Below are 7,977 nucleotides of genomic sequence, written 5' to 3' on the forward strand. Positions count from 1 at the left end.
AACCATAAGTTTTGGCTTATTTTAAAGCTATGCTCTTCCCGCCATCGCTGCCACCGTAGTGGTAAAGGGAGGGCATTTGGTTGGGTGGCCATCCAAGATGTGTTATAATAGCATCCGACGTTGTGCGCTTGAGAAATGTCCTCGATGGCCCTTCCATCCTCCTTTGGCTACTCCCTTTTGCTCCGATGCAACAGCTCCTTCCGCCCCACCTACATCCTCCTCTTCCTCCTCCAACCCCTTGGACACACTCATCAGTAACGCTGCAACCATTCTCAGTCAAATTTTGGTTATTATACAACAATTTAAGACCTCTATCAATTGATGGTAACTATTATAAATATATTGTGACCATTATAAATATATTCCAGAATCTAAGTGGTGAAATTTGTATGAACATTTTGCAGATTTTAGCTAAGGTCCAATAACATCGTAGTACAACATTATGTACAAACTCAAGGGGCGCAAGTATGTGATCCAAAGTTGAATTTATTGCATGAAAGCTCCTATTTACATCGCAAGTTACTATCAAATGGTCACACGAGGCAGGAGGCATGTGGCAAAACCAGGTTGGAATTTCAACCAAATAAGTTTTATCCTCAATTTAGTACTCATACAAAGCTTAAATGTATTCATGTTTTTGCTCTTTTTGATAGGTTGACCGATGCCATGCTTGGGTAATAAAAATGTTTAAGATAATTGGCCATCCGGTAGAATTTAGTAGCATAATCAACACATTATCTTCTAAGGTCTTGAAGAAATAGAATATTTTTTTGAAAGGAATAGAACTGTTATATATAAAAATTTATTGTATAATGCAGAGAATCAAAGTAATAATAATTATTAATCCTAGAATCAATGATAAAAATATTGATGGCTACTATTTCTAATTTCTTCAGCATCAAATTAATTGCCATCTAAACATCCTAAAGCAAACTCAAATTAAAACACCGCATTAAACGAAGTGTATAATTGCAAAGCATAGATGCAAAGCACACCGTTGCGCCCCAGCACAAAGACAGCCATAATTAAAGCCATGTGTCCTTTGAGTAAGAAATAAAACACAAAGGCACTGACAGTAAATAGATAACTAATACATTGATTGCACACCAGGTTGATTAGAAAGTAATGAATTGCAATACACTGGCATACAACACAAGGGATAGAATTAAAAGGTAGCACCATAGTAAATAGCTCATATTACAATAATATGTTTCATTCTACTCTTTTTCTGAATATTACATGTATGCTGCATTGTTTGAGGAAGACAACTGGCAGTAGAAGCATTTAACAAATAACACTTGGACCATATTTAACAAATACTCTGATGGTGTCTAAGCTAAATAGCTAATATAACTGGGGAGCTAAAGTACATATAAATAAGGCAAATGGGTTAAATTTAAAAAAACAGGATTTTGGCATTCGAAATCCAAACCACCCAGGTCTCCGATAAGGTAGCCCCGTCCAAACCTGCTCTGTCACCAACTCCCAGCTGCTGCCATATTAGAGCGGAGCAGACGGGTTCAAGCCCTATGGCTTTGATAGAGAAGATGGAACACCAAAACTGCAAAAAGAAAAGGTAGAACTACACATTATTGGTTGTCAACATATTTGTATCGAGAAGGTAGCACCATTTTTTTTCATCTTAGCCGAAGGCTAACACAGTAATATTATTTCCTATATGATAGTATAATTCCAGATAGACCCACATTTATATTTTGTTTTGTCAGGTTTACCTAATTTTCAACTGTACCTTTAATTTAACTAATTTTATTCTTTTGAGACTTACTATTGAAGTATTCTAGAACACTCAAATTCAGAATATCGTTGGTTCTAGCAATGTCAAATTTCCCATTAGAATGGAGGACCTTGCACACTCTGCATGGTGCTTTCTGATGTGTCAATCTACAACTTCCACCTAGTAAACTTTTGTGGGCCTGCTATATCAAGTTTTCAACATAATATAGAGTGGTTCAAACACAATGGTAACTTCTAATCTCAAATGAGTTTCGGCAGTCGGGGGTCTCATGGAAACACAAACCTGATCCTTTAAAACGTATAAGCTTCAGTGTTCCTTCCTAGTCCTGGAACCCAACAATGAGCAGCAGCCTTTGCTCTTGTTACCTGAAACATAATACAATATCTTCAGACTTTTTATTGAAAGGATGGCAATCCATTGATTTTACGGTTGTATAGGTAGAATATCATGGATAGTGTCCTCTATAATTTTCCACAGAAAGTCAAATCTGAGATAGATGAATCCAGTGGATCCAGCTTCGATATTTTTCACGTAAAGGTGGACTTTATTTTCTTATCTGTCCTGTTTCACATGTCTTAATGAGGATATATATGTATGGCTAACAACAATCACTGTGATCAGAGAATATGTATACATCATAAATGCAACCCCAACCTCTGTTCCTTAATATAAGATGTTTTGGAATGCTAAATAAGCCTACCAAAACGTCTTATATTAGGAAACAGAGGACGGGTAAATTATTCTTGTAAATATTTTGAATTCTTATAAATAATGTGGTCTGAGTGGGGCAAACATCATTTTGAAGGCAATAATCATTTATTTGCTCTGAACATAAAAAAATGGAAGGTTGAGGAGCAAAGCATGGGGAAATGACAAGTTGTCCAAACAATGATAGTAAATCAAATAACCGAAACTACAGGCAGGTACCAGAAAAAAGAATAGCAATACATTAAAATCACACATATACGCAATTATTCAGAGCTAATTTCTAAAGCTGAAGCAAAGAAGCACACTGCTTACATCATACTGCTAACTAAGCTATCCATGAATCAAACGATCATAGTTTTCTTAAGAAAGTATCTAGAACTACCTGCTTGGAATTTTAAATAGACTTTCATATGTTTGAAACAATAATTAACATACAGATGGCTAGTAATATCTTTATTTTTATCATCACAAGTTAATTCACTTCTCACTTTAATCTATGGTTTTTCAAAGTTTTACCATCATTGGATAGAAGAAGTTTTAAACCCAAAAAAGTATTTAAGGAATAAAGAGAGGAGACGGTGGGTAGTACTGCCAATTTTTAAGTGCACGTCTACTTTGCAGAGCTAAAAGCTGAAAGAGGTAAATAGGTTGATGAGGAAGAGATGCAGAGTGCGCGACTGCAGCACAAGTGCAGGGAGGAGCATTTGATTGAGGTTAGCATATGGGAGCAGATTTGACTAAACCGACCTAACGTCCCATAATAGCATATCAGTTAAGCTAAAAAAGAGCATGTAGATTGACTGACCAATGACAACACGAGCTCGTACCTGCTGCCGATCGCTCGGCGGCCACCGTCGTCCATCAGCTGAGGCCACCGTCATGCACTCACTGCCGTCCTGGCTGAAAATAGAAAAGAATATTCTTATTTATTTTTCAGTAATACACACTATTTATAGCGTAAATACAAACTTGTTCGAAAGATTTCTTTAACCTTTTTCACTTTACTTACACAATATGAATGAGCATGGGAGATATTAACAAATGAAGCTTGTATGCCCACGCTAATAGGGTATTATTTTTCGCAGTACCAATAGGGGTATTATAAATTGAAATCTAAATACTTCCATGACAATACGGTACAAAAAATAGCAGGTTGCACGGTACAACAAACTGAATTATAACAGTAATGCCTTGCTTTTAGCCATGCTCATGTCTGTCTTGGTAATGCTACTCCTTTTCTGAGAGCGTTGTAAAGCTACTCCGTGCATAGCACAAACCATTGTCAGTTTTTTATACTGACGATGAAAATCTGAGACTAAGCACACATATTATTTAGATCCCATAAACCCAAGAGAAGAAAACGGGAAAAAATGGTTGTTCATGATAGACCTATACACATGCAAATAAAACAATACCTAAAGTATCGGCTCTCTGAATCCCTGAAACCCTGAATGTCAGTCCCTGTGCTGATATTCAGAAGCAAAGCGCTAAAACGACATCAAATTTGAATATGCGACCACAACCTGCATATTTAGACGTGTAAAAAAACAAGCATAAGAGGCTATAAGCACCTATATAGTCAAATAAGAAAAATCTAAATGCAAACATAACGAAAAACAATATTGCAGGGTGAATATATGCAAAGGATACATAATCAATACGAAATCTATGTTGAATGACACAAAATAACTGCCCGAAAAATAAAGACATACGAAACCCATTCCTTCTTTGAGTACAAAAAAAATAGTTGCAATCATATGAATATTCAGATAGCCAACTACGCCATAGCAATGTCATCCGTATTGACCTGGGAGGTATGTGGGCATCGAGAAAAATTGTGGCGCCTTGGGCCACAGGCCGCAGTGCCCCTCCATGACATGGTGCCATACACCCGATCAGGTCCCTGGTCGACGCAACGCTCTCTCCATTCAGTGCAATTTTTCAGCCAGTTGCGAGGCACTTGTTGCCCTCTATTTTTCTCTACATTTCTCTCTGATTGTGCATTTATTCGTGTTGCGGGTGGAATTTATCTACATGACCAGCAAATATAAGAGAATCAAGAGAATAGAAATGGTGCCTAATATAACACTTCATGGAGCTAAAAAAACTCGACAAAGAACCAGAACCAGAATCGGTAACCTGTCAAGGAGCAAAAATCATGCTACCTTTTACAGTGTTCTAAAGTAAATAAAATTTATAGGCATCAAGAAAATAAATCTCACTTTGAGCAACGCTTTAAAACAAACATCTGGTGGTCAAACCTGGACCCATCCGCCAACCTCTATTCATCTATGCTTAATTCATCTGAACAGAAGACATTACATCTTATGAAAAAAACAAATCACTTACTCAGACGCTGGTGACCGCTCAGCTGCGCCCGTGACCCACGCTCGCTTCCGCGCCGCCAGCCTTCGCTCAATTCACGCCTCCACCTAGCTCGCTCCCGCTAAGTACTCCTTCTGGACCGTCATATCATTGCAACATTAGGCTTTAAGATGTTTCAAACAATCATGGCTAAAGCACTCAAGAATGGAATGCAGATGAGAACCAGAACCTCAGAACTACGCATTAACCTTGCTTTAATATAGTGAATCTGCAAAGTATCCGATGCCTAGTACAGATTTGCAGGAAGTAGTATTCATTCATTCACATATGGGAACAAAAAATTACCACCTTCGGAATTTTGTTGCCTTTGTCTTGACAAGCACACATATGTACAAATGAGCCAAGCATGAATAATCTTTAGGATGAACCAACACGGATCAAAATGTTATTGGAGAAGCTGATGTACCTTCACTAACCCAACTCTCCCAAAATTAACTTTTTTGCGAGAAACTCCCAAAATTAACTAACCAGCAGATTCAGTTCACTCAATGCACATAAAACATTTCTGCCCACTTGCTTGGTAACAATAATCAGCAAGAATCATGTTCCATTATTGCATCAATAGTTGGCAACCCCATAGGATGACTAAAAAAGGGAAGCATGTATTCTTCAAACATTTTTTTGGGTAAATTTATGTTTTAAACCAAAGGGGTGCCTAGAGATCTCTATGTACCTATAGCAAACACGGTCATCTTCCTTAGTTGCAGGAACAAATTAATTGAGGAATGGGTGAGAGTTTAGCACCTGCTCTATTATTATGCCTTGGCAGGACATATCAAAGTAATTCCTGGTTTCGATCAAAGTATATTCCTTTTTGTATTCCTACCCCCACAACTACACCGGCTAGCCACGCATCGGGACCATCCCCAACGCCCACGGTCCGGTACAAACATCATTTGAAGCTCTCACATAATTCAGAAAAATGACATGGCATCAAACTAAACATTTGCGGTTACTAACAAAAACATCTATGTCCGAGTATCTGCATAGGTTAATATGTCATTACATTAAACAGAGCTAACAAGTTCATTTCCCATCAGTTGTAGGCGTCCCATATTTACCAAAAGAAATCTACCACATAAATTCATCACAAAAATTAGGAGGTATCTAAAAAGTTAATCACATGACAGGAGACTCGGCTTTTTACCTCGCAGATGCAAATATGGAGACTAACCAGAAACGGAAGGTGAGAAAAAGATACACTTTCTCATCATCTTGGCACTAACTATATGAGGCACCATGTAAGCAACCAAGGAGCATGCCAAATGTTATCGACCCAATATTGCAAAATATACCTTAACTATGTCAGATTCTGCCCCACAATACTGATTAAATGTTCACTACCATGGAGTTAAATTTTCCATCTACGTTCATTCAGCAACGTCCATAACACAAGGGGTTGGAGAAGAATTAAGGGGTGGATGCATGATACGAGGCCATGAGGGCTTGCTATGTTGACACACTTAAGTTGGAGATCGTTGTGAAAGAGGGGCTACCTCCATGGCGACTCTAGTTGTACCTGCTGCCGATTCTTCCTCAGCATGTCCTCCTTCCTTACTGGAATCGCCTTGGCCATCACAGCACCCACCGGCACCATCTATTTCATGCCATGTTGAAGTCATTTACCTGAAAGTGACCACACAGACGACAAAGTTAGCAACCTTTACAGAAACAATGTTATGTACGCAAACAAAAGACCTAGCTAAAGCTTAACAAGACTATCATGACAGTAGAGATGAGAAAACCTCTCTTCTCTTTCTAACAATCAAATAAGGTTGTACATAAAAAGAGTTTTACAGCTAACATAAAATTCTGAAATACATCAATCCAATGTGAAATAAATGTTTCCTTTTATACGTGCATAAACAAGTCACGCTGAACTAAATGCACATTTGGAAAGGATCAAACCCCTGAAGCTGCTTCCCAAGTTTTGCTCATAAATGCAACAAAACCAGAAACATCAGAAATATCAAATTTGAATTTGAAGTTGGCAAGGTGCACATTCTATATGTATCCAACTGCACATAACTCATTGCCTGATAATGAGACCAACATCAAAGCTTAAGGTGCAAACTGAACTACACAGATATTTGTTCCAGATCACCTAAAGGACTATCTTAGTTGCGCTTTGTCTGAGCACAAAAAGCATATAAATTTTCACTCCATAAGATCAAATTTGGCTATTTGTTTTACTTCTACCACCCAACCTATGTAACTACTTTCAGACACAAACCTTAATAAATATTCAGTTCTCACATTTCATCTTCTTGACATCCGAACAAATTTGTGATGGGCAGGCTATATGCCACAAACCTATAATGCAGTGTGTCATAACTCCAGAAACTAAATGCTCCATGGGATCGTAATTAATCTTTAGTAGCAAACTCTCAATAAATGTCCTGAATTTCATATATCAAAATGCTTGCAGATACACAAAATATTATTTTTTATAGACATTTAAACATCCTCTTACAGACATTTGCACAACCAAAACCTTCCTAAATATCGAGTTCTGGCATTTCATCCTCTTGACAGCCGAACAAAATGTGATGGACTGACTCTATGCCACAAACCTATAATGCATCGTATCATAACTCCAGAAAATAAATACTCCATAGGACTAATTAACCAAATAACCAAGGGCTCAGGAATGGAGAGGCATACACATCATTGCAGTGTGGAGAACCATCATCAGTCAATTAAAAAATGTGGAGAGATCAAGGAGTCTGCAAATTGGGAATCACCATCTGGATGAACCTGAAGGCTATCTCTGGAGCTTGGTGGTTAGCGTTTTTAGGCGAGGCTTAATTATATGCAGGTGGTCTATAACAATTCAAAACCGAGTTGGCAGGCACGGTGTTTCTACCTATAATTATCTAGCATGTGCTTTCCATTTCACTTGTGTCACTTTTCTACTTTCGATGTCCTTGACCATCAAGCAGTGACAATTAAGCAAAGAACAAAATAAGTATCTAACACGTCACGTCACGTCAAGATGAAACATTCTAGCAATCTGTAAACAGAGAGAAGAGAAGAGGAGGAAGGGGAAGAAACTCACCGAGTCTGCAGCACACCAATATTCGGAATGGCACCCCTCCGCGAAAAGTTACCTTGATCTTCTTGATAAT

The 7,977-nt window shown here is 38.0% G+C and overlaps 1 long non-coding RNA gene across 1 annotated transcript; it reads right to left on the minus strand.

Moving 5' to 3' along the window:
• Nucleotides 1-2,063: 2,063 nt before the first annotated feature.
• Nucleotides 2,064-4,867, minus strand: LOC124687076. The gene is made up of 4 exons (XR_006998074.1): nucleotides 4,814-4,867; nucleotides 3,880-3,987; nucleotides 3,292-3,364; nucleotides 2,064-2,121 (listed from the first exon to the last, which is right to left on the minus strand). It is a non-coding gene; the product is annotated as an uncharacterized LOC124687076 (long non-coding RNA).
• Nucleotides 4,868-7,977: the final 3,110 nt, after the last annotated feature.

This window comes from Lolium rigidum, chromosome 2, assembly GCF_022539505.1.
Source record: "Lolium rigidum isolate FL_2022 chromosome 2, APGP_CSIRO_Lrig_0.1, whole genome shotgun sequence".
NCBI lineage: Eukaryota > Viridiplantae > Streptophyta > Magnoliopsida > Poales > Poaceae > Lolium > Lolium rigidum.